Here is a 27336-nt window from a genome sequence, read left to right on the forward strand (position 1 = left end):
AGACTCCATTTTTTTTTTGCGGTGCAAGTACTTCGCAAATTGTAGTTCATCCTGAAAGTTTATTACAATTAGTCTAATGAAAATTTAACAGCTGTCATTGTAAAGAAATGTAGAAAGTTCCCTCAACAAAAGAAGCCTTGATCCCCTCCATGTATTGAAATGCCAGTGAAAAGTTGATTGTTACCTGCGAGACTTTTTGTTTGACATCCTTTGGAAAGCAGGCATCTTGGCTCTCCTAGGTAGGAGTGAGAGCTGAGTGGAATACTAATTAACAAGATTTCTGTTTTGTCTCACTATTTATTTGTTTCCTGCAGGTGAATGTGATTTCATTCTTTGGGGATATGGCATTTTTTAAGCTAGGGAAAAGTAACTCTTTCAGGACTTTGGCTTACACTCATTTACTCAGATCACATTAGTTTTAATTTGCATTTTTGCGTTTGTTTTCTCTCATTCGTTACAGTGTAAGTGCTGGCCAGAATGATCTTTTAAGGAGAGTAGGTCATGTTTGGACTTGGAAGCACTTTGATAGTTTCCATAGAAAAATGTGTTTTTCTTTATCTCCCTGTAAAAGCCCGAAGAACTTTCCCCAGCCATCTCCCCAGGTTTTTCTCTCAAGCCAGGAGACTTTTCCTTTCTATTGTATCATCAGTGCTGCTCTACAGGACACTCCTTGTGCTGTTCCCCTCCTTTTTTCAGTGGTGCATCATCTCCGTGTGAAACAAGACAAGCAGCAGCTTACCCAGACAAAAAGAGCCTTGCTCTATCTCAGCCTGAAGCCAACACTAGAGGAATCTTTACAACAGGTTTTTTCATATCAGAAATCAGAAGGCACGGTGACATCCAGGCGTACGACAGGGACTTCTGGCCTTGGCTATGTTATAACGGTCTAAATGATTTTTAAAAAGACAAAAGAAGTATGGAAATTTCCGTTTTAATATTCAAAGGATTGATGGTTACTCAGGATAAGAGCAATCCTACATGATAGGGATGCATTTGTGTTGCTTTGGTCAAAAAAAAACCCAACTAGAACAACTTCAGGAATGGATGTGAATTTTTAATTGCAATTACCACGATTGGCTAAGGAGCTCGAAGTCCATCTTCTATAAGAATTGACCTAATAGACTTTGTGTGATGGGTACATTGAAATTTTAATGCATTGCCAGCAATATTCTGATTTTACAGCAGGTGTTTCTTTTCTTTTTAATTACACGGCTTCCAGTGTTGTTAATATTATATTATCGACAGATGAATAGTGTCAGCTATGATAAAGTTAATCAGGCCAGTGTTTAAAAAAAAATCCATAAAAGATGCTGATTTTAAAGGATTTCTTTTGCCTTAATCATTTAGACATAAAAACCACTTGGAGGAAAGGCGGGCTTGGATCTGGATTTTTGTTGTTGTTGTTTAGGTAGGCACAAAAGAGTGACTGCATTCATCTAGACTCTGAATAAAGGAAATGCTCCACACTGCACTAGAGACCCAGTAAGAACTCTGGGGTCATGTTTGTCAAGAGATCTATAAACTGTGTAAGCACAAAACTTATTCAGATTGTTACAGATTTAGGAAAAGCCATATTTACTGTGGCAGATTTAGAGGCTTAGTGCAAATATTAGCAAAGGTATTATTAAGCTAATAGTATGACATTAATGCTTACATTTTTGCATGAAAGGTGGATGGGTTTTAAGGAAAATAAAACAAGGAAGCTCTTTGCTCCTGCTACTGTTTGCCCTCTGCTATTAGTTTTCTTATTAATAATTCACTAAATACCAAAGCTTGTTTAGATAAATGTAATGGTTTCTCTTTGAGGCTGATGATTAATATTAGTTTTGAAGTAGTGACAGTGGGGAGAGGATTTCAAAGCTGTGATTTACAAAATACAACTGCTTAAGGTATTTCAGGATGGCTGCTTCGGAAATGCCTCCTCTCAACAACAGTCACCTTTAAAACCGTGCACTTTGGCAAGTAAATATTGCTGAAAGCACTGGCAAAGTAACTAAGAAGGTAATTATTTTATAAGGAGTTGATAATTTAATGAAAAGCCTAAATTTATTTCAGGTCTTCAGAGGAGAAGAATGAAAAAGTTGAGAAAAAAATCAGGCCTGTGATGTTGTGTGTATGAATGAGCAGAAACTGATTGCTGCCTCTGAGTTATTGAAAATTGTTACCTGTTGCAAGCTGATTAAATGGTGTGTATATGTCTCTGCATGGTGATTAGTTAGAAGGAGTAAATAGTAGGGTTTTTCCTGGTCTTCTGTATCAATAACTATTTCACGTTGATATTGTTATTAGGAGCAACGCTGAGATATCGGCGCACACTATTTAATTAAATCCAGACAGTTCAGGTGTAAAATTTAAAATTGTTTCAGCAGTCTCCCAGTGAGAAGATTATACTACTGTGTTCATCTGTGGTTTGTAACATACCATAATTCTGCTGCCAAATGGTTATGTGTTAGGATGAACTATTTTATGACAATTTGGCTCAAAGCAAAACTATAATTCTGCCTATATTTTTGGAAAGAGATTGCATTCGGAAGTCCTCTTTGAATTGACAGGCAACCGTATAAATGCCTGAGCCTCCAAGCAATATTCATCCCAGTGTATGGCTGTTGCTGCATCATAATGAATGTAATGTTGATTTCTTTGGGCTTTTTCATTGCTAATTTCTACTCTAGAAAGACTTTATTTAAATAATCTTTTTTTTCTCATTAGCTTATTAGTAGTTAGAATATGTAAAATCTTAATAAACCTGCTTCAAAGGTTTTGCTTTGAGATTATCTCCTGTGCCCTGTGGATATACAAGGAAGAATTGTCTGTTAAATTGCTTACTTGCGAAGCCAATTTGGAATAACAAGATTTCAACAATAAGTTTACACTCTAAAGGAAAAGGTAAGAAGCCTGTAGGATTAATAAATAAATAAATAAATATGTGTCTCAGGACAACATGGTTGAGAGCCACACACGTCATGCACCCAGTGCTCACTGAAGACACTTGACTGAGAAGAGCAGAAAGTGTGTAGAGCCGGGCAGCACCAGCACCTCTCCCTGCACCCTTCCACTTCTCTTGGAACTTGGGTCTGGAAATACAGCTGGGGCTGTCTTCAGCTTTTACGTAGAGTAACAATAATGCTTGCATATTGTTAATTTGAGAACATAAACAACACCAACCCCCTCTGTTCTGTCATCTGCTTAAACCACTGTTATTAACTAGCTGATAATTGCATCTAACAAGATGCTTAGGAGTCACAGGGGAGAAAATCAAGATTCCAATTTTAACCTGATCAACTGCAACATTTAAACATTGACTAAAAAAAATCTTACTTTCCGTGTTGTCTTTACTGTAGATTAGACTAGGATTTAAATACAGATAGTCTCTGGTGTAGCATTTAGTTGCCTTTTAGTCATTTTGCCCTTTTCCTTGAAGTGTATTGAGCTGCAACCAACCTTGCGTTTCTCTTGATAATCAAATATTCTGAATCTTACTGAGCTTGTCCCTTTTTATTTATTTATTTTTATTCTTTTTACTTAGATTTCCTCTGACTTATTATTCATAGGATATAACTAATTAACTTAAACATCTATAGTCTTCCACAGGTGTCTTTTTGCTGCCTGCGTGCCTCATGGAAATGCAGTACCTTCAAACAGGATTCATATGCATTTTTTTTTGTCTTGTTATTTGGATTGACAGAACCTAACAAATATTTCAAGGGTTTTAATAACCATATTAGAAAATAGAAAAATTAGAGCTAAAAATTACAGCATATGCCTTTGCTCTTACTGTTTCAAGATTTCTTCCTATAGTAAGTGTGTTTTTAAGTGCACTGTTTGAGTTTTCACAGATGTGGATAAAGAACCTGTAGCCATTGGCAAGTGATCACTTCTTTTCATTATGGTGAAGAGAAACTTTTATTTGGCCTTTTTTTTTTAAAAAAAAAAAAAAGCATTATTCTTCCAAAATTATTTCCAATCCATGGTATCTTATATTTCTTGCTCTTTCATGTTGACTGTACTCTTTTCTCCACTGCAGAAGGCTTGCTGATGTTTACAATGTTTAGGAGTCTTCAGTACTGAAATTTCCGTGAATTAAAATCACCTTCCTGGCTTCCCTTCATTTCATTCATACCCAGCCAACTTGTCTAAAGAAAACACTGATGGCAGAATTGCCCTTTCTCCCACTCTTTGCGGTACGTCACCCATTCCTCAGTGACTTCAGCCTTTCATCTCTTTCCTTCAGCGCTTTGGCCTTCCATTCTTGCTTTTACCTCTCCACAGAGACAGAGCTCTGCTCAGTGTTCATTGCACCCATCCGCGCCTGTGACAATCTTTGTTCCTCTGTAAAAACCTTAGTACAGCATAATATTTGATTCTGGTTTTGAACCTGATGGGATTATCTATGTGAGCAGGAAGATTTGTGCTAATAAATATTTGTAAGGACAAAATCATCACCTCTATGGATCAGGTTCTTAAAGGATTAGGTTTTAATTCAAAGTTAAAAAAAAAAAATCAGACCTCTCCAATCGCCAACCATAAGCCATTGGAGTGAAATTCTGATGCCAGTGCAGCCGGTAGGAGGTGTTGCTTTGGTTGTCAGCTCAGCCAGAGTTTTGCGCCTGGCATTTCTCTTCCTTGATTTGATGAGACTCAGATTTCTTCCAAAGATTTTATTGAGATTTAGCCAGGGCTCAGCTACAGTATTGTAAGTGTGATGGTTGAAGGCAAAGAAATGTCTTTTTAAATGAAAGCACCAGTGTGCATGTTTTAAGAGAAGCGTTATTAGTTCCTTGCTTGCCAAGCAAGCATTTTGCATTATACACGGCAGGTACATTTCCATACTCCATCCATTCTTCTTTTCTGGGAATTTGTACTTTTTAATTGCATCTTGCAAGTTTATCTCCATGATGATGGGGAGCAATGACCTTTTAATCATTTTTACTTGCAGTTTTGACATATCTCAGGAAGCCTGAAGAATTCAGCTGAACTCTTAATATTAATAAAACAGTTTAGCATTTATAATCTTTAGTTTTATTTCAAGAAGCTGGTATAAGAAATATTAACGTTTGTAGCTGTGAAGCTTCAGAGTATGTGGTTTTCTTTCAGCAGTACAAAACCGTAGTTTCTTACATAAGCTGCATAATCCAGTACCTTGTTATTTTAGATCTGAAAAAAAAAATAGCATGTTATCTTGTACCACTATTCCAAAAGACAGAAAATACCATAGAATAAAGGCAAGGGAATTTAACTGTACATAAGCCACTGGTTTCCTCTTACTGAATTGACACACTTTTTTAAAAATGTGGAATGGTGACTGTTTTTTTCAATAGTTTCATTGGCTTTTGTAAACTGTGTTCATTCATTATGTCTTAAAATACTTTTCTCTTTTATGGATTCCCTTTATGGACCATACAGAAAGGAAACACAAATTAAAATGGTTTTGTTTTCTACATCAGTAAAAAATGATTTTCTGTTAAAACTAATTTAATTGCATTTTTTTCTTTGAAACTGAAACAGGCCAGATATTGTTCCAGACTAGTCTCTTTGAACTGTATAATGTATTCTGCCTTCCTTAAATTTGCTATTGAAATGTGGGTGCTTGTTGGGGAAACCATAGTACTGAAACTGAGATTCCTAGAAAAACAAAACTGAGGGAAGAATTTTCTGTTTTTTTTGATACATATATATGCACGTATACAGGACTGAACCTGTTTATGTACTGTTTTTTTTTTTTAATAGACACACAAACACCCCCCACACCCGTGAGTAGTTTTGCATGTGCCACCTGGCAGTGTGAGAAGATTGGAGGGGACCAGTACAGGTCTGTATGATGTGGGAGCAGAAGAAGGGACGTGTTTTGTTCAGTTCTTTGTGCTTCAAGACAAACCATCTGTCAAGCAACCATGAGCAAAACATCCATGTTTTAGAGTAACAAGCTGGCTTCTGAGATAAAAACTCCATTTGAGCTCAGAAAAAGGTGTAGTTCCTATGCACAAGTCATTAACAATGCACTGACTAACATGACCACAGGCAGAATATCAGATGAAAATGAAATGCTGTGATCTACATGCCCTGTCCTATATGTTGCTGTAAGTCAGCATGAGAAAGTGCTCTGAATTATCTTTTAAGGGAGGCTATACTTTGGCTATCAAGAAAGCACATGAATCAATGTTATAGTATACTTCCTGAGAAAGTTGTTAAAAGCTGTGTGGAAGGTAGCAATTCTTGCGTTGATGGAGCTTTCCTTTTATCTTATGAGTATAAATTTGATATCAGAATATTTCTAAATTCAGTGAAGTTGGTTTTGGTTCACAAGGAAATGGGAATTGGACTCTCAGAATCCTCCTTTTAATCAGCAAAAAACTTACAAAGATGTTCTACTTTATTCTTAGTACTGTTTTTCAAAATAAAGCGTTCATCTTACTCGATTCTTTCCTAAATATTAGTAAGCTAGTTACTATTTTTAGATAGTATGCAAAGAAAGTGGAAAAATGCTAGAAGAAAGGTGAGCATTTTGACTGATAATAGGACTTCATGGGTCTGAGAACGCTGCAGTTAAAGCACCCTGTATGGGGCATCCTACAGTCCTCATCCTTGGATGAGTACCCAGGCTGATCCTGCCTGTGCGTCAGGAGAGTATCTGGACATTTACCATCCTCTATTCATGTCCTTGTTTTCTTTAAGTTCCAAGGAAGACATGGATGACCAGGGATGCATCTGCTGGCTCTTCACCACCATCTTTATCATTTCCAGATATGACTTGTCTTCCTAGAATCACAAACTTGTTTAAATTGAAACAGGTTTGTGGAGGTTGTGTGGTCCAATCCAGCATTCAGAGGTTGCCTGTGTAGGTGGGGTCTGTTCAGGGACTTAATCTGGTCAAATTTGAGCATCTGTGTGGACAGATTTCCCCACATTCCGGAGCTCCTCCTTGGTCTTTGATCACCATCATGGTGAAACTTTTTCGCTACGATGTAGTCTTCATTTCTCTTTTTGCAAATAGTGTGCATTGCATCTCATCTTGTCTTTGTGTGTGCCTGAAGTGTCTGGTTTCATCTTCTGTGCACCCTCCATTGGATGGCTGAAGAAAGCAGTATGATCTCCCTATAGCTTTTCCTTTTAAGCCTGAGCAGACCCAGACCTGTCAGCCTCTCCAGTATGCCGTGTGCTCCATCTTGGCAGCCCTCCACCGGATCTATTCCACGCTGTCTGTGTCCATTGGGGTAGCCCAGGACTGGGCACAGCACTCCAGGTATGTTCTCGCAAGGGCCAGGTAGAGGGAAATGACCACTTCCTCAATCTGCTGGCTGCACCCTATGCAGCACAGTACGCAGTTGGCATCTTTACTACAAGGAGGAGCTTTTGCCCTGTGTTCAGCTTGTGTCTGCCACCACTTCACCATCCCCGTGACTTCAACCCATGCTTTTTCTGCACGCTGCTTGGTAGCCAGTCAACACCTAGCCTGAAGTATTTTATGGAGATTTTGTCACAAATGTAAGAATTTGCATGTGCTTTGGTTAAATTTCATGAGATTTCTGTTAGCACCTATTTCCAGTCTGTCAAGCTCCCTCTGAAGAGTGGCTGTTCCCACCAGCATGGTGACTGCTCACCCCAGTTTGGTGTCGGCTGCGAACTCGCTGAGGGTGCGTTCAGGTCCATCATCCTGGTCATGAATAAAGATGGTAAATAACGGTGGCCCCATTACTGATTCCTACAGAATGCCACTTCTAACTCAGTGCCTTCTACCACTGAGCACACCCCTTGAGCTCGGGAGACCAGGTAATTTTCCACCCTTCTTTCCAGACCATATCTCACCCTTCTGGCTGTGTGCTCAGACAGAACAACTGGTCACCTCCTTCTATAAAAAGCTGGGTCAGTGCTGAGTTTAATAAGTGACTTCTCCATCTTTAAGAGCGGTTGCAGCATGTGGAAGCCCTTTGCTGCTGCAGGCCATGGGGACATGCACAAAGCTGCCTGCCAAGTCTTGTAACAAGTTATTGTGTGGAGCGTGTGCTAGGAATGGCAAGTGTGTGGTTGCTTGTACAGCAGGGATTTTGTCTATAGGAACCTGTAACAGCGTCTTTCTAGGAATTGTCTAGTACTTGAAGATTTGGAGCAAAAGTGATTCTAAAGCTGTAAAAGGTGGGTTTGGATCGTCCCTGAAATACATTTACAGAACTGTGCTGCTCCTGAGGGATCCTTACAGGGAATTCTGCCTCTTGGGGCACCAGAGAAAAGTAGGGGCCGCCTCAGATGGGTGGTGTCTAAAACAAAAATCCGCATGTTCGATGAAGACTTGAGCAGTCAGGAGCAGGCTCCTTATGCTGGCCATGTGAACTGCAGCTGGAACCTCTGCCGCTGATCCATTGCAGGGAACCATCTTTTTGTAAACCTCACCAGCGTTAGATGCAAAGACTGGGAAAATTTCATCTACAGTTTTGCCCTTGGAAGGCAAATTGGGTGAATCAGTTGAAATAGATCTAGACTATGTCATTTGTGCTCAAGAAATGGATGTCAGGAAGTTTAAAATTTTAGAGCAAAGAAAACATGCAAAGTACATCTGAAAATGTCTGTTTTGCTGTTAATTTTAGCAATCATTAGATATTTTTCTCATTGTGAGTGGAGATACCAAAATAGGAAAAGTAAGAAATACATAATGGTATCACAACATACAACTCATTTGGAAATGTGGTGCTAGGTGGTTTTATCCCAGGACTTGGAAGAACAGCACCGTATCCCATCTAACTGTAATGTGCAATCACTGTTAAGCTTGTAGGTTAGTGAATACCACCTGGGCTTCTTGATTTACTGTCAGTGATATTCTGCTACAGATGATCCACCCCAAATCTTATTTCCTTTGTCTTCTTGATCTTATTTCTGTACCTGTTACGTTTGTTCTTCTCAGCTATACCTTGCGTCCCCCACCCATTTGTGCTGTAACACTGCCAGACACTATCTGATGCTTTTGTTGCTCTAATGATTCTTCTCTGATAAAGACAGAACAAACTGTTTCAGCAAGCCTGTTAGACCTTTCAGATAGCTTCAGAGATGTGATTTATTTTGATGTTTTCAATCTATCCAACATAGTACTGTGCCCACAGTGGGATATATAGTCCATTGTCTCTTACTACTTAAATATTTTTTATAATATCTAAGCATATTTGCACATGCACATACGTAAGAAAAAACTGCAGAGAAATCCCATTACATTTCAGAAAATATTAATTTGTTTCCTATTAACCTAGGGGAAGAAATTAATGAAAATTTCCTATGTTTAGCTCAGAAGTAAGCTTTCTGGAAATGAAGCAGTTGAGTTATATATTTATTGAATGTTTAGGACACCAGCCTACAGCTCTGGGCACTGTGGAGTAGCTACAAATCACCGATTTCTGTATGTTAAATGTCCAATGTTCAACTTGTAATTGAATTGTTTTTTTTGAAATGTACAAATTAACAAGAAATTGATAACACTGTCTGCCTGTTCCCTCCTGCCTTAGGTCCTTGCATGAAGCCTGACACTAGATACCCCTGAGCGCTGGTCAGAAGACACTGATTCTAATTTGTGTGAAATAGGAGGATGCTCTCTATTCATACCTCACCGGTGTACCAGATTCAGTGTGACATATCAGTTTTCTTGCCCTGCAGATTTCTGCTGCTACTGTGCTGAGTGGTCACAAAGCCTTCTGCACCCTGTAAGAGTTAGGCAATCATCTTCCCCATCTTCAGCCTGCAGGGGATACTCTCCCTGAATGTCACATGCAGTCTTACTGTTTCCTTGAATCAGCGTGTGTTTGGGTGTCAGGATCTCAGCAGGAACTTTGTCGTGACATAAGTATGTCAGCAATCATGTATCAGATAGCAGTAAGCGATGGAGAAAACATGCTGAACAGATCTCTAAAGGGCTGGAAGCAACCAGAATATGTATGCATCTTTCTGTAAAACACATTCTTTGCAGAATTCAAGATTTTGCATTTCTTTCTCTTTCTTATTGACGTAAACAATTCAGATTTAAGAGTAGTCCTTTCTTTAGAATGATGTGACCAACAACCTAAGCTACAGACTATATTGTAAAACTCACCTTTTATTTTCCTAGAAGACGTGAAACAGGTATGGAGCTAACAGGAAAGGAGGTCTGGTCTTTGGGATGGTTTAATCTGCTGGTGTTGGTGGACTAAACCGAACCGTGCTGCTGCACTTTGGGAGTGGTTTGCTTCAATTCATACAAGGCTGCTGGAGAATAGACCACTTCTTATGTGTATATATAAATAACATAGAATTTTATCAGAGTAATTAGCTATAAAGGTAGTGTCAGAGTACAGGAGGGAGAGCTCTACTGTATCTCTCATTCTGAGGTTGTTTGCTCCTGTGGTCATTTATCACCTGTTTATTGCTGTAAAACATGATTCCAGTTTGCCAATCTTATTCTGTTAGGCACAGCTCTTCCTCATAAAAATTGTCAGTTTTGTTTATTTGAAAAAATGCCCTTTTCACATTTCTTATCTTACAGAGACTTTCTGCTGAAGTATCTGTCACAGCGTGTCCTTTATGCATTGATTGCACGTAGATTTCATTCTGTATTTGAACTGTACTTTGTCTTCCCCCCCATCACTATGTACATGTTGTAGCTACACCTTTTGCATCAGAATCATGGGGAAAAGGATGTTTTACAACTTCTGCTGTCATCCTTTGGGGTCTGGTACAAAAAATTGTCTAAATGTGTATCCAGTATTTCTTCCATGCTTAACCTTTAGGACATGGGAAAAATGTGATCCATAAAGTATAGATGGCAGATAGAAGTGGCAGCATTTGTTTATTCAGATATATTTCTTTATGCTGTATGCTTCCATGTACAACCACCACCACCCCCAGTCATTTGATCACTTAATTTTTGATGGTTTGAAGGCAGACAGTAGCAGAGACCTCACTTGCAAACCTGAGTTAGTAAATTTTTCACTGTCTCCTGATACCAATCTGAGGAAAAAAACTAAGGTATTTTATTTCTTTATTTGCACATCTGAGAAGGAAACAAAATGAGTTTGCAAGCTGTTTTGTGTTCCATATCTGTCTTGCTCTTTCCGTGGAAGCATGATCTAGAGTCCTTCAGGGAGGAAAAGAAAATGCACATCAATAGAAAAGTTACTGAACTATAGGTATTTCAACGGGAATTCATAGAGCTGAATACATTCGGATCTGAATAGCACTGCTGTATCTCTGATTAGTTCTTTCCTAGCCTCTCTCATCTCCCAAGCTACTGAGCGTGGTAGGTGAGCAACACGTGCACTCATCTGCTCCCTGGCTGCTTTCGAAAGGTGTGGGAGTAGTTTCTGGTTTCGTGAGTAAATTCTGCCATCTGGTGATTGCTGAGGTGGTGATTGCTGACTGTGGGGTTATTGCTCTGCTGGAGTTTGGCCCTCAGAAAGGGCTGCAGAGAAGGAGTTTCCTACGGTCTCTTTACTTGTCCTCCCTTTTCCCAGTGATGGGACCTTCATTTCATATTATATTGCATTTAATGATTTGAGTTTGGACACAGACTTTGGAGAGCCAGCAGAGCCACTTCATACTCTTAGAGGAGTCCTCACACCTGCAGAAATAGATGGGCTTCGAGACTAGCCTTCCCAGTCTGTTTCAGCTGGTCCTTTGTTCCTAGAATATATTTGTTTTATACTTCTCTCTATATAAATGTATATATATAGTGTTTGTACACTGCAGTACAGTAGCTCACAGCCTTGTAGCCTTGGTATAGGTTAAAATCACTACCTCTGCCTCTTCCTTTCCATCCCCAGTTCCTCTGTCTTTCTACACATACAGTATTTCTTTCCCCATTTGCCCACCCACGTGCACTCCTGGGGTCTCCATGCTCCCACCCTCTCCTGCTCCGCTGCTGCTGGGGTCTCCCTTTCCCCTCAGCTAGCTCCATCAGCCTCGGCTATACCTTGCTGTGAATAGACAGGGATATTTGGTACAGCACAGGATGCTGCTGATGAATGCACAGCCTCAAAACTGGTATTAATTTTTCATTTAAAAGGGTGTGTAGGTTTGTTTTTTTTTCTTCCTTTAAAAGGGCGCTTTTCAGCCAACCAGCCTTTAATCAGTGCATCTGCTCAGTGCATGTCTTGTATAAGCCTGTTCTCTCTGCAGTAGGTACCACGTGCGGTGTAGAAGCTGCAAAAGTTGGAGGTAGGCACAGAGAGGAAGCCCAGCACTGGCTGACGTCTCCACTGCCCCTGGATGTGCTCAGTGTGCTCATTTGTGGTGTTTCTTTTTTGGGGAAAGATACGAGGAGGAGGAGGAAGCTCAGGGAAGTTGAAATGTCATTCGTCTAACCTCAGGACAACTTCCATCCATCAGGCAAGGAAACAGTTGTGTAATTAAGTGTCAAGGACAGTTGAACAAAATGGCAAAACAGATCTTGTCTTCTGGCAGGGTTGCTCGTGTTTATGGCGGCCTCGCATGCTGCTCACCTACAGGCATCCTCAGGCTCTGCAGGGCAGGTAGGGGCTGAAGGATGGGATTTCAGGAGAGGTGCAGAAACTGTACCCGTATGCTCAGTGGATGGCTATTTTACAGGAACATTTCCTGAGGGGAAGAGTTTGACTTGTCATCTCCCTACCGTAAATAATTTTTGGAAGGATATTTGGCTAAACCGTATTGAAAGGTTAGCTAGCGAAATCGAGAGAAACTATTTCACCTTTCTTTCTTCAGCGGGCTGTTTATGCCATTGCTTTTCTTTGTAAACTGAAGTTTTCCGTTTTTTCTCTAAAAAATTCTCTTGTACAGCTGACTGGATGGTACTAGAGCTTTTCACCTGTTACCGGTGTCCATGGACTTCAGTTTGTGGGTGACAGGATGATTAAGATCAATTTCTTGGGATAAACACAGTGTTTTTCAAAAAGAACCCATTAACTCAATGTTTATTTTAATCCACACTAGTGATCAACAGATGATATTCTTCCTCAAAGACCTTTTGATTTAAAGAATAAAAAATAATATAGTTTCTTTACTTAATGACCAGTGTACTGCTACTCTTCAGTGGGCAGTCGGCAGTAAGGATGCAGGTATAATAGAAAAGGAAAGAAGTTTCCAGCATGTCTTCAAAGACACATGCAAGCATAAAATTTTGTAAGAGCTAGAAACCTAGCTGGCTTTTCAAAACATCAAAAATTAAATTTTTGATTTGCTGCTAACGGATGCAGAAAGAGTAAAATGGTTCTTCTTGCAAACAAAAGTAAGGAAATGACATTTAAAATTGCAAGTCCCTAAGGGAAAAGATATCTGTGCTGCACTATTTATAGGGATGTGTCTCAGCAGGGTATCCAGTTTTCAGTATTATAATAACTCTCTGGAGGTTCTTGGGGCCTCTAAACTAGGTCACTACATAGACTGGGGGTTGAAAAGGGAAAAAGCAAGGATGGTCTGCTGTTGATGGCTAAGAGTCTTGGTGAAAAATCTATGTATGAAGTATGTGCATGCATTGTAGATATGAAAACATTTTAATTCTGAAGTTGTGTGGCAAGGTGTATTGAAAACAGCAAGGCAATTTCACTCTCAGGCCATGTAAAATAAAATAATTGTGTGTGTGGAGAAATGTGCACCATCAGAAGAAAGAAGTGATGTGCAGTAAGTCCACATTTTTAGGAATACGTACTGATACCTGTAGAAGCAGAACAGGAAGGCTGTCATCTGGGAGAGCAGGGAGTACCCACGTGATGGACCAGATGATAACAGTAAAAACCTTTTGTGTTTTTTCTCTCTGATTTCAGAGAGGCTTGCTTCAATGGTGAGTATACATTTCAAGTGAAGGCCTTAACTTAGTCCTTAGAACAGAATAAAGAGGACCACAGCCTACAGCAACCATGGCAGGTAACGAAGAACCACAGCACAGAGCTGCAGCAGGTGAACCTGTACGTGTGCGGTGCCCCACGTGCACAGCCACTGCTCCTGAAATTTGTGCTGTTCTAGTGTTTTTTTTTTTTTCAGCATTTCTTTTTGTTATGCTTGGTTAATTAACAATTTGCATTAGTTACGGTGAGGGAGCTTATGGAGGAGTGAATTAATACTTCATTTACATTAAAGAACACCTTTTTTGATGTGCTAATTACATGGTTGCTTGTTCTCAGTATTCTACCTAAGCGTATACAAACATGAAGGCCAGCTGCAGTAACAACCTCTGGTAACGTATATACAATAACAAAGGCAAGACGTGTTATTTTCTAGGTTCATAAAGTGTATTTTTCACATTGTACAGCTCAGGCGAGAACTGGAATATCTTCTCACTGGGTATGAGGGAGCTGGGAATAGGGGCTTGTAAGTGCGCAGTGTTGTGTTGCTATCAATAGCTCTTCTGCACAAGTGATAGAAGGACACAGGGCAGTAGTTAGGTTTAAGGATGTAATTAATCCTTCTGACACCCAAATAAATTGCCACAGTTTGTTTTTTAACTCCGCGTTGTGGAGTTAATTGTACACATAAAGTTATGCATGCAACTTAAGTGTTTGGCTTCGTTAGCATCAGAACTTAAAGCATAATACAGGATAAAGCCATATTTTAAAATATCAATGACACTTCAGTTTTTACTTCCTCTCAGTAAGCCTTATTCTTCAAAATTCGCTCTCTGTTTGAACCCTTGAATTTGTACAAGAGGCCCAAATTCCTCTCTTTGGCTTGTTATATGTGCGGGAGTAGGTTTTAAATAGAAAATTATAAAGCTGTGCTATTACGTGCCCATGTACACACATAACATCTGATTTACTTATTATTTTTAAGGGAGATTTTAGGTGTGGTTTAACAGACTGAAATATTTTGGTACGGCTACCTTTCGTGTCTTCTTACTATTAAAGCCTTAACGGCTTGAATCCATTTATTTGTACAGGTTGCAGGGGTAACATAAACTAGACCAGATATATTTCAGGAGCTTTAAAAACAGTTTAAAGTAGATGTTTCTATAAATCCCTATTTTATTACTGTAAGTGCAGTTAGCTCGTGGAATAGGACACAGGGTATTGTTCCCTTTTGCACTGCTGCTAGTTACACACAGCCCAGCAGTGGCATTTACAGAGGGAGGGTCAGGCACATTAAGTAGCTGTTTGCACAGTGCTACATGCTGAAATAGTGAGTCAGTCCAAATTCCCTTGAACTTTAATGGTATTTTTTTCTTTTAAGCAATTGTCTGTAGAAGTCTTGTTGAAAGAACACAGGATTTTTGTTGACTTCGTTAGTTTTGGGATCTGGCAGCGGGGATTTAAGCACAAACACTGCAGAAGTCTGCCCATGTTAGGTGTAAAGCGCTGTAACGTATTGGTGTGTAAGGAGCTCAGCAGGAAAATGTTCAAAGCCACGCGTGATAGCATGGTCCTGTCACTCCTCTCTTTGAAAGCATGCTTCTCACTGACCATTGATGGAGGAAAAAAATTGATTTGTTGGAACTGATCTGGGAACAACCCCATTTCAGGATAGACACTGCTTATTAAAGGCCGTGATGCAAGGCAGACGTCCCATTTCTGTAGAGGTATGGCTCTGTGGTACAGACCACTACTATAATCACTTATTTTTTCAAGGTACACGAGGAATTTTGCAACGCTGGGCACTGGACTTGCTGTGGATGCTCCTTTTGATGTTTTTGGTGTGGAGTGGGGAAAAAGCAGTTCAGCATCTCTCCTGCTGGCATGATGAACCTCCCCTATACATAAACTGCTCTGCTGTGCATCGCACAATAGTGACAGGCCACATGGGAGGGAGCAGTGTGCCTGTCACCTTTACTTGATGAGCTGAACTTGAGTATTGGTGTAGCTCACTTACTCACTGGCACTCTACTTCCAGCTCTCTGTAGCCATTGTAGGAGATTTTCTGTCTGCGCAGGGGCTGTTTCAAGATAGAGACTTCAAGCTTTTCATGTTCAGATTGCTCCCTTTTGTACTCCATGTGGTAGGGGAACTGATGAGGCTCCTCTTAGATGACCATAGCTTTATATATAGTGGCTTCAGTAAAATTTATCACTTTTATTTTTGATGCTTTTGTCCAGTGGATATTATTTAAAAAACAGAACAAAACAAAAGAAAAATAGTAACAAACACCCCAAAAACGTGAAGGATTTTTAATCCTTTTCATTTAAGAAAATGAACCGATGTTAAAATCAAAGTCGATATGACTTGAAGTATTCTGCCAAATCAGAGCAATTACTGGTAAGATTAATAGTCCATATAACTTCTGAATAAATCATGATTTAAATTCTTATGTTTCTATGTTTTTAACATTAGAGCAGAACTTTTTGCAATCTTTAAGTAATCTACGTTAAAGTACTTACATAAGAAGTGTTATTACAATATGTTGCTGCGATGTATAAAACTAAACTTAATCCAAGATGTGCCTCATTAGTTTTCTTACTATGTGGAGTAAAAAAAAAAAAATTGTCTGCGTTAGTCTTTAAATAGCATTTTGTACTTCTACTATTACCATACTAATGTTTTTTTTTTTTTTCCTGTGACAAATAGACTACAGAGCTCTCTTGCACCCTATGTTCCCTAGCAGTTGTTAAATAATATTGAAGTTGCAATAGGCAGGAGGTGGCATCTATCTGCAGTATATATACTGATCAAATGTAAAGGATATTATGGGGATGTTAAGATTAGATTGTGTTACAGACCTAGATACATATCACACTTGATCAGCTGATCAAGAAATGGCTTTGTTTAAGTCTCTTGATTTTAGTTAGTACAAAAGGATTATTTTTAGTTTACAAAATTTTCTGATATTTTGAGTTTGGAGGAACTGGGGTCTGTACTTCAGAAAACTTGCATCCTTGTTCTGGAAATATTATACAGACGTCACTCATAGGTACTGCTGAAAAATACAGAGGCTCATCAATAATTGAACGGGCAATCAATGATTATCCTAATATTTCTCCCAGAAGGATTCTCTGAAGCAGCTGTTGGCAGTATTTCTCTTGTAGCATGCCAGATCCTGTTCACTAAATAGCCAATTTCTTGGTAAAAATATGCAGCAATGCAGATGTGCTTTACCCTTGAAAGGAACCTATTCTTTGTGGTTGGGCTTCATACCTTTGCTTCATCAGCAGCAAGTCTTGCAACTACATACATGAGATTCTTCCAAATGATGGGCAAGATGTGGTGCCCTTTATTTCTCTCAGGCGTCACTGTTCTTTTACAGAATAGATGGCATAATAATAACGTTTTCCTATAGGTCTTGTCTTGTGTCAAGAATAAATAGAAAAATCTCCTCATTCATAGTCCTGTGGCATCTTAATGATACACTACCCTTTACGTGTGTAAATAACTTGAGAAAAATTTCCTTTTTTTTTTTTTTTTGTAGTGTTTGGCCAGATTCTAGGAGGTCCTTAGCTCTCTGCAGGCTAGCTTTTGTCTGAAACAAGAGATTAGGAATCTATTTTTCTCTCTCATAAACTGGTGCGTGATGCAAGTGCAGTGGAACACCACATGGTGATGGCAAAATGAAATTGACGTGGTCTTAGCTCTTCTAAGACTCAGACATATGATACTAAACACTTTAAAAAGAAAAAAAAGGGTCTTTTTGTACATTGACTCATAAACGGACTCTATGTTTCTTTCCATTGATGACTTGGAGTCTCACAGCAATATGACAGGCAACTTTCTTCCTCTTTTTCCTGCTCCGGAAGCAGGACTGCATCGTGTACTTCAGAAGTACAAATTCTTTCCTTTTCATTAACGAGTGCTGAAGAAAGCAGCGGTGGTCTTTTGAGACTGATCTTTATCTTTCATTATAGCCCAGTTTGAAGTGAATCGAAAGCCATTCGGAAGCAGGATAAATGCCGACCCTAAAGGTAAGTATTGCTATAAAATTGCAGTTCTTGAAAATAAGTAATCATTTTAGTCATCTGTATGTTTTTAGCCTTCCAGCACAGTTTACATAAACACTGTCTTTGCAGGAGTCTTGCTTTTGGATGTTAACCACAGACAACAGGAGCTAGCTAAATGGTTACCTGGAGGATTAGGAAGTGTTGTTGATAGTGTGTGATACACTGTGTTAGAGGAGGTTACTTCTAGCAGTTTAGTAGGCTGACTTCCTGGCACAGCAGATTTAGGTTGTTAAGACTGTCATAAGATTTAGAACCAGTTCTGAGCATACAGCTGGGGTCTGCGAATAGTAGCAGATAGTAAGAATGCTAAGAAAGGTGAAAAATTGTCATCTGGTATCCCATCATTTTCATTTGGATATGGCTTGAGAAAAGGCATTTTATTCTGAATGTGCTTTAAATTGAAGAGTTCTGTCTTTCACAGCTCTGAATACTCGGAGGTTTGTTTTTGTAGATGTCAGTCTTGAAAAGAATCATGTTTTTAACAGTATGAAGACATCTTTCATGTAACTCCCTCATTAATAAGTGATACGTTGTGACCTGCCTATATGGCTCCTATATATATCAGAGACACTCATGCTTACCAGCAATAATTTTTACACACATATATATATATATATACAGATTTATATGACTTTGAGCTCTTCCATCAACCTTCTTTAATGCATCTTTTAAATGTAAGAATTTACAGGGTCTGATAGGCAGGTTTTTGCCTCTAGAGAGATGAAGAGAAGGAAGCAGCAATCAGGAGACTCAGCCACAAAGATTTATTATTTAATACGTGGTCAACATTCATCACATGAAATATTTTCAGGTCTCCATCAAAATGAAAATGTTGCACTTGTTACTATAAGATTAGAATAATATTATAAATGGAATTTGGCTGGGACAAAGGTGGGAAAGCAGCCATGCATCTTGTCATGCTGGGGAGGGCAGCATGACATTGTGTCAGCAATCAGGAAGTTTCTAGACTGCATTGATGATAATTTCCTAAATCAAATGCTAGGAAGACCAACCAGGGGTTACACTTTAATTGGTCAGCTGCTTGCCAACTCAGTTGGTGAATGGGACTGCAAACAATAGCCTGGGCCACAGTGACTGTGAGTGAAGTGAAGTCAGGATCCAGAAGAAGGCTGGAAAGGAGAGCAACTGTTTGGACCCTGGACTTTGTGAAAGCATTCTTGGGCTTGGTTAGGTAACTGTTGGGCAGAATCTCTTGGGACACTGCCACTGCTGGCAGATTTTGGGGGATTACTCAGAGCAAGCCATTCTTTTGTGAATGGTATGGCAGCAGAAGGGCTCTTTGGCTATGCCTGGACCTTCTTAATTAACTGAATTGCAGACAGAGAGGATATGAGAAGTAGGAACATTGACAGGTAATGAAGAAGTGTAAAAGCATTTTCCAAGGACTCTGACAAAATCAAGAAAGCCAACCCTAGCTAAAAAAGCTAGAGGTCTCAAGAGTAATGACTTTACTAGTACAAAAAAAAAAAAAAAAAAACCAGTTCAGAAAGAATTGGAGTGTACTGTTGAAAGCAAAAGGCAGCCCAGTGACAGGTGATAGGATGAAGACTCAAAGCTTTTTTTCTTCAGTCTTCACAGGGAAAGTCTACTCCAGGGGCCTGTGCATACCATCATGGGTTAGGAAGGAGAGGAATAGCCAACAGTGGGAGAGATACAGGTTAGGTGCTACTTAGAACAGTAGCATTTTCTACATTTTTTTAATCACTGCACTACATTTTTCCTTCACCCAGTTTGGGACACCCCTCCACTACCACCACTACAAATAAATAGAAGAAAAGTAGGAGCAAGAATCCTGGTAAGGCAATGTTTTGGGTTTATTCCTGAGTTAGAGCGTATCAACAGGCCAGGCGTTACAATAATCTTGATTGTGGTTGCCTTCTGTGTGTTACATTCTGGTCACCAGAATATGATTTGAATCCTGCCCACTTACATGGAACATACGTATTCCATTCCATTTCTTCAGATATATATTGCACTGAAGAACGGTAGATAGTAAAGACATCGGATCATTTGACTCATTTTTGGATGTTATAGGGCTGGGTAAATGTGAAATAGATGAACGTATTTTTCTCTTTAAAAAAAAATCATTTACTCACAGCACTTGAAATATTTAATTTTTTTAGTTGGTTGGTTTTCTTTTGTGTGTGCGTGTCCCAAAATGAGCAAGTCTCTTATTTCTTCTGTCCCAAACTCTATTTCCCTGTGCATGTGGGAACTCGAAGGGAATCCTGAGTCTTTCTAGTTCTCCTAAACAAATGTGGATCTGTGTCTTTTTCTGTAGCTTTCCAGTAACGAAGAGCTTTTCTTTCTGCCTTCTCCCTTGTATTGTGCATGGACAGTGAATTTAAAATGGGGATGGAATTTAAATGGGGGATGTAAAAGGAGGAGGGGCATTTGGCAAATACTGCATACCAAATATTCTAGAAATTACATGGTGCTAAAAGCTTTGCTCAGTAGGGTAAATTTTTCTGTAAGTGATGGTACATAATTTCATAGCAAACCCACCAGTTGCAAACAAAAGTATCTATTGATTCTCCTAAAACAGAATTTCTTTGTTCAAGTCTTGCAAAACATTTCAGGAATTCTTAACCTCACTTAATACCTTCTGTAAAGGTTAATCCATAGAAGTTTTATGGAATGATACAGTATTGTCAATCAGTCAGTAAGTCTAGAGTTCTTTAAGTCTTTGCTGTGGGTATTCTCTCTTTGATAGAGCAAACAGTGTTACATGCAGCTGAAGAATGAAGCTGACTAGATTCTCAAGTTACACAAGAAAAAATAATTTACTCTTGCCACAATTCAGGAAGACAAATTACGACTTTTTTTTTTTTGCACTTAAGTTTTAAAACATGTATTCTGTGCCTTTCCAGTGGATAAGTTTTAGTACAAACCAATGGAATAGAATGGGTACAAGAACTTCTTCATTGAACTCCACAGTCTGTTTCATTTTGAGAATTTGCTTAGGAAATCAGTTCTGTTCAGCATTTTCATTAGCAATGAGGGTGATGGAATACAGAATAGCTTATAAAATATGCAGATGACACCAAGCTGTGAGGGGTTGCAAATACCTTTCTGCATCAGATCAGAATTCAGAATGAACTTGGCAAATTGGAGAGATGGTCTGAAATCAGCAAGATGGAACTCAATAAAATGAAGTGCCATATGATAAGTTTAGGAAAAAGAATTCACATACACAAAAAACAGGGAATATCTGTCAAGAGAAAACGGGTGACAAAGCCTACAACGTATTTCTTTTGCAAACTGGGAGATGTAATTATGGAATGTGTGAAAAGGGATGAGCTGTCTTCATTGTTGGGTGATTATGCCACATTAGGTTTAGTGAAGTCTCAGTTGACATATTGTGTCCATGTTTGGTCATGGCTTTCAAGAAAGTTTAGAAAATTGGATGAGTTAGAGAATTGAGTTTGCTTAATTTAAGATGTTAGTAACAACCATCTGATATATGAAGATTTAAAGAAAATAGAAATTGTTCTCCATATTCATGAGAGAAGAATAAAGGGGAATCCATGTAATTGCATTCAGAGAGATGAGCACTGCATTTGAGGAAACACTTTTTAAAATATCTCCTCCCTAAAACACCTAGACATGATGTAGAACCTCTCTTTCAAGAATTTATACAAATGTACCTTGGGTGAGTCTATGCAATCTGTCCGTAGTACAAGGTCAACTAGATGTTGCCTTTCAGCTTATGTTTCTTTAATTCTGCTCAGGAGATCAGAGTAAAAGAAGTAGTTTTAAAAACTTTTCTCTTGAAATGTCATGGAAAAGTTGAATGGCCTCCTTCAGTAGGAAAAATGGTGCAGCAGTTGGGGCAGACAAGCTAGGTGGCAGAGCTCTGCAGTCCACCAAGGGTCTGCAGCCTCCAGCTTTTGGGGATCCTGAGACTAGAGAATTACCGTGATCCTCTCCGAGCCTCAAATCCGTTTCTTTCTCATACATATTTACATATTGTCAGAGCAAGTGTGTGATATTTATTTATCAAATCTGCTTCTTAGTGCTGGATGCCACTACAGTCCTAACTATGAAGACACTATTTATTTATGCAACTCTTTCCAGAAGAGTTTCCATTAATCCTGTTGATGGAAGCATTCTTCAGCATTACGGTACTGAAATAGAGCACAGAGCGTACCCTTCCCAGCCTTGAAATGTGAGAAGGAAACACAGGAGGAAAGTGACCTTGAAAAGTTAATGCATTAGTTTCTTATTAATTTAGAAATGTGAGTTGACAGTTTGATGCTCTAATTGCAAATTATATTTTTAAATATTTTCTTTTAGCAACCTTGATAATTTAACAAAATTTACCAACTGGCAAGTTTCAAGTAGTATTCATTCCAAACTCTTATATACCACAACACTGCTCCTAATCATCTGTGAAAAAGCTGCCATGCAACAGAAGACTGGGAATTGCTAACAATAATGATGAAAACTAATTCAAACGATGCCACAGATAGAAGCTTTTGCAAAAGCAATCTGCATCTTTTCAAGTTGGTCAAGCTAAAATTGCCTTTTAGAAAAGCAGTTTGTCTTTCATTACAAAGGAAGACAAGCTATTATCTCTGTACCCCACCAAGTGCCTAATGCACAGGTCAAAAAATAGGCAAGAATTATGCATTGAGTTAGGGAAAGTTTTACACAAGTTTGCCTATGTTGCGAAGGGAGGACTTTCCCTTTGCTTTCTAGGTGTGTGACGTGGTTCGTTGTCACAGGTGCGGTGTAAAAATATATAAGCTCTTTCTTGGCCAGGGTTGGCACATGGTCTAACCCTAATTATCTATAGCCTCTTCCCAGCTGCACTAGAGATTCGTCCTGCGAGCTGCCATCTCTTTCAGAATTGGCTTCAAGACTGTGCAGGTCTAGGTTAATCTGGTTTCAATGCTATTTTGAATACTGTAATTTTATACTTATATGGGACTGCCTTTCCCTAAAATAAGGTAATTCAGTGTATTTCATAAAGGAAGGGGTCATAAAAGAGCAGTTACATGCTGGACAGTATGAATCACAGTATAAATCATTCCTGGCGAGGAACTACAGCTTATACTCCAGAGTGAAGGCATTAGGCAAGGACGTCAATATTTTAACATTTTTATTGCATCTACTTTTTTGTTGCTGCTCTCATTCTCTCTTTTTCTTTTGGCTTAATTACTTTTCCTTAAAGTATGCCAGGTACCTGGTAAGTTGACTCAGCTTGGAAAATTGATTCAGGTGAATAAGAAATGAGAGCTTGTGAACTCATGGAATGACTCATGGATTAGTTGGCTGTTTTTTTTTTTTTTTTTTTTTTAAAGCACCCAGTCTTACAGACTACCCCCAAACTATTTGATCTATGGCCAGTGTGCCATTTCCAGCTTTGTCATCATCTGAACAATAAGACAATAGAAATAATAATAAAACAACAACAGAACACAACAACAACAAAGAGATTCTGCACTCTGAAAATAAACAGCAGCTTTCTCTGTGGAGTAAGGTGGGGATCTCTCAGTTGCCTGCTGCTTTGGTTTAAGGCAGGTTAGAAATACACTGTTTCTGTAGTGTGTAACAGCTGACATTGTAGACTAAGTGATTTTTTTTGGCCAGCAGTAATTATCTGCAACCTTGTAAGCAAAAGGAAGAAATGAGTAAGTAAAGATTTTCTAAGAAGTGATTTAGATTCATGCCAGTTGTTATTTACGAGCATTCTAGATAAAAGGCTTAACATTGGGTTGCTGAGGTTTGCAGTAAATGAGTATGTAACAATATAAACAATTTACATGTTATCATATAGGTTCTAGGAAAATCCTCTTTCTCTGACCTGATTAAGGACTCTATCTTGAAAAGGATTATTTATGTTTTTAAGTTAATATGCTGTGAAATCATCAGGACTCCTGGCAGTGCATAATTCAAGAATGTGCATATATCTTCAAAGGACTGAGACCTAAATAAAACACATGCAAATCAACACGATAGTTTTGAATTTTCCTAAGATGTGATGTAAGGCTAAGCTTTCTTGTTAAGAAGAAAATGATTTTAGAGTGGCCCAGCATGTCCATAGTCAGATCTAACGCAACAAAACCTACATAGGTTACAAATACTCAGAGAGCTAATACAAATTAGCGGGTTTTGATAATTGCACACACAGTGGATAAAGTGATCAAACTCAGGACATCACAAAATAGTCTCCATCGATTGATCACTGTAGCTGCGTCTGAATCTAAGAGTGATAGTGATGTGTTCAGTACAATTATTTATGGAGGCATTGCATGCTGTGTGGAGTGTTCACTTTTTGAAGTTGTTTTTTGTTCAAAGCAGAGCTGGTTTGTCCAAGTTAGAAAGTGCGTGAATTTATGCTTCACAGGAACAAATATTTTTGCAGCTAAGATTGAAGATTTTATGTGCATGGTGAATAGAATAAGTAAATTAGATAGCATTTTAAATTCAGTCTTTTAGCCTTTTTAGAGATACAGATCAAAGTTGCTGGATGGCTGTTTTCTAAGTACTGTCTCAGGTGTATGAAGAGTTGCTGGGCAGTATAGAAGGTTAGTGTTAGATATGGTCAGATCCCACCAAGTTTTCTTCTTCCCAAATCCTGAGTCATAGGAACTTGGGAAGCAGCCAGGATCTTTACTAGACGGGAATGAGATTTTTAAGCGTGGCTGTGTGAGATGTGCCACTGACTTCCAGGCTAGTATTTACATAAATGAAACATGTGCTATGGGTATATTCCCCTACTTATGTTCTTCTCTGTATGGTTTGTGCTTTATCCTTTGTTGTTGTTGTTATTTTTCTCTTTTGCATCCTCCCCTCTTCCATTTGATCGTGAAGAGGCATATTTTAAGACCTCAGGCAGAAATGCAGAGCTTTTCAGTTATGCCACCTTTGCATAATAAACTCCTGAATTAAATGTCAGGGTTATAATTATTGCTCAAGTACGCTGGCAGGTGAGACCAGGTGACTCAAGCCAAGATGAAAAGGTGGTAGAAATAATGCTATTAGTGAGATGTGGTTCAGAGAAGACACATTAGGGTCAAGTGTAACTGGCCTAATGATTGATCTGGATTTTGTGGAGTGTCTGGTGGTGTAACCCTGACAAAGGGCCAGATGCCTGCCCAGCTGCTCCTCGATTGCTCAGCTGGGCAGGAGGAAAAAATAGGCTGAAAAACCTTAAATGTGATGAAGACAGGGAGGGCCCAACCTCATCCCCCTGCCCAGCGGCCCCTTGTGCTGTCCTGCAGGCAGAGGACGTGGTCAGGACTTGGCGGTTCCTCCCGCTCCCCCTGCTCTCCACAGGCCGCCATTCCTGTCAGGAACGATCCTCTGGTGTAGGCTCTCTACAGGCCAGCACTCGCCTTTTACAGCCTGGACAAATCTGACATCAGGGGCCAGATTTTGACAAGATCTCGACCGGGAGAGCTGTTTTTGGTGTTTTCCACTAGCTCCTCCCCACCATTATGTAGATAAAGAGTGACAAAAGGTGTGCTGAAAGGCCTTTGAGAAAGGGATCAACTGTGTCCCTTTTCCTGTTACTCCCTCTTCACAGCGTTCATAAAGGGACAGAAAATGACTGCCAGCCGTGGCCTTTCGTTCTTTTGTGAGGTAATAACTAGCCTTTCTAATGATTTTAAACTCTTGTGTGGTGTTCTACCTCTTTATTTGTCATAACTTTTAGAGATAGCCCGTGGTTACAGTGAGATCCTCAGTGAGACAGGAGAGGTGAGGGAGCCTCATCTGAGGATCCTCCTCATGTAGTAGTGCCACATGGGGCATAATCACATCCCTGTGTATGTGTGTTTTGTTTTTTCTCCCTTAAAAGCTGTTGTTAACGCAGGAGGTAGAAAAATGCAATGCAGTTACATGGTGCAGTCTGCACATCTGTGTTCATAACAGATGGGTTTACTTTTAGGTTTCAGTGTTAGCTAGGTTCTAGCAAAATGGAGACTAAAATCATATTTCAGCTTTTACAAATTCTTTAGATTTTAGGACATAATCCAGCAATATAATTGAGTATATGCATATGAGCAGTGTCTCTGATTGCAGTAAGACAGTTCCTAATATTTAGGTACATGCTCATTTGCTCTGAGACCTTAATGAATAACCCTCCTCTCCAATTCAGTGCCTGTGATATTCCTCATTTCAAAGTCTGCTCTGCTTTTCTATTCCAACATGCCTAGAAAGCTTAATGTTGGAGGAAGAAATATCTACAGTTTCCTAAGTTTCCATTACAAGACTGACTTGTCTGCCATTTATAACTTCACCAGTGTTACTACTCAGACTGAAATTTTCTGTGCTAGCTACCTCAGTAGGGCTGAACGTCTGTGTAAGAAAGCATTAGCTAAAATGTTTCTGAGACCAGGAATTTTATTTATTTATTTATTTATTTATAATCTTGGAGCTCTACTGTTCTCACATTTTGGAGAAAGAAATGTTGCGGAAGAGCTTTCTGATATGAAAGCAGCTATTGGCATTACCAGCAATCATTTTTGCCAGAATCTGGGAATGCAATAAATTTGATCAAATCATGAGGTTCTAAAAATTCCTTAGTGCAAGTGATATTCTGTGCAATGCCATATTAGAATTTGGCAGCTAATTGATGTCTATATTGAGGACACACTTTCCTGTATAACTCCTATACATGAAACCATAGAAAAATGGATTTTGTCCTTATTTTTTCTACAGAGCAATTGGGTGAGGCTATGTAAGTCACTGAAGAGTATTAAGTTAGTCATTCATTTTACACTCTTCATTCTCAGAGTGCCTGATTTTGAGACCATTGGGATTAGGTTTAAAGTTCTGGACTTCTGCTACTCCTGCAGTTGCTGGAGACCACTAGGAAGCTACTGCACTAAGAAGGCTGAATATTTAGTATATTTATATATATATATATAAAGATTTTCTAGCCCCTAAAATTATTTTGAAATAATAGTTCTTTTTTTTTTTTTTTTAGACCTTAGTGTCCTGCGTCTGTGCAATTGGGGTTAACTGCTGTTATTTCTTAGGAGTGGTTTGTGGTTTGAGTAGACGCTTTCATTGTGTTGATGATAGCCTTTCTTCACATAGTAGCACTGCTTTGTGCATTGAACAAACTGGGGCTCAGTAGGAACACTGCTGTTGTAGGAATTGAAGGGAACTCCAGACACCAGCCAGCCTGTTCTGCCTGGGTAATATGAGGTGGGTGTTTTGAGAGCTTTAGGAACGGGCTAATGATGGCGCTCTGTTCCTGTGCTGCAGAACCCTTACTGCCAGAAAGCTTTCCTTCACATCTAGCTGAAATCTCCCCTGCCTCAGTGCAACGTAGTTAGTGTTTGTATTAAAACAAATGCACATTTAAGGTTACACAGACAGCTTCGTATTTAACACTTTTTATCCTGAAGGTCAATTTTATACGTATGTAGCGATCCAATGTAGTACATGCTGAGACTGACAGTATTTTGCATCTGAAGATACCATATTTTTATTTATGGTTCAGTCAAAATAAATTAGAA

The 27336-nt window shown here is 39.1% G+C and overlaps 1 protein-coding gene and 1 long non-coding RNA gene across 7 annotated transcripts in view; both read left to right on the plus strand.

Moving 5' to 3' along the window:
- Positions 1-27336, plus strand: part of SPAG16 (sperm associated antigen 16) — a 388703-nt gene that overhangs the window by 173336 nt on the left and 188031 nt on the right. The window lies entirely within an intron of this gene.
- On the plus strand, positions 4039-9526 carry LOC308198334. The gene is made up of 3 exons (XR_013953858.1): positions 4039-4181; positions 5728-5809; positions 9486-9526. It is a non-coding gene; the product is annotated as an uncharacterized lncRNA (long non-coding RNA).

Source organism: Anser brachyrhynchus, assembly GCF_964034855.1.
Source record: "Anser brachyrhynchus genome assembly, chromosome: 7".
NCBI classification, from domain to species: domain Eukaryota; kingdom Metazoa; phylum Chordata; class Aves; order Anseriformes; family Anatidae; genus Anser; species Anser brachyrhynchus.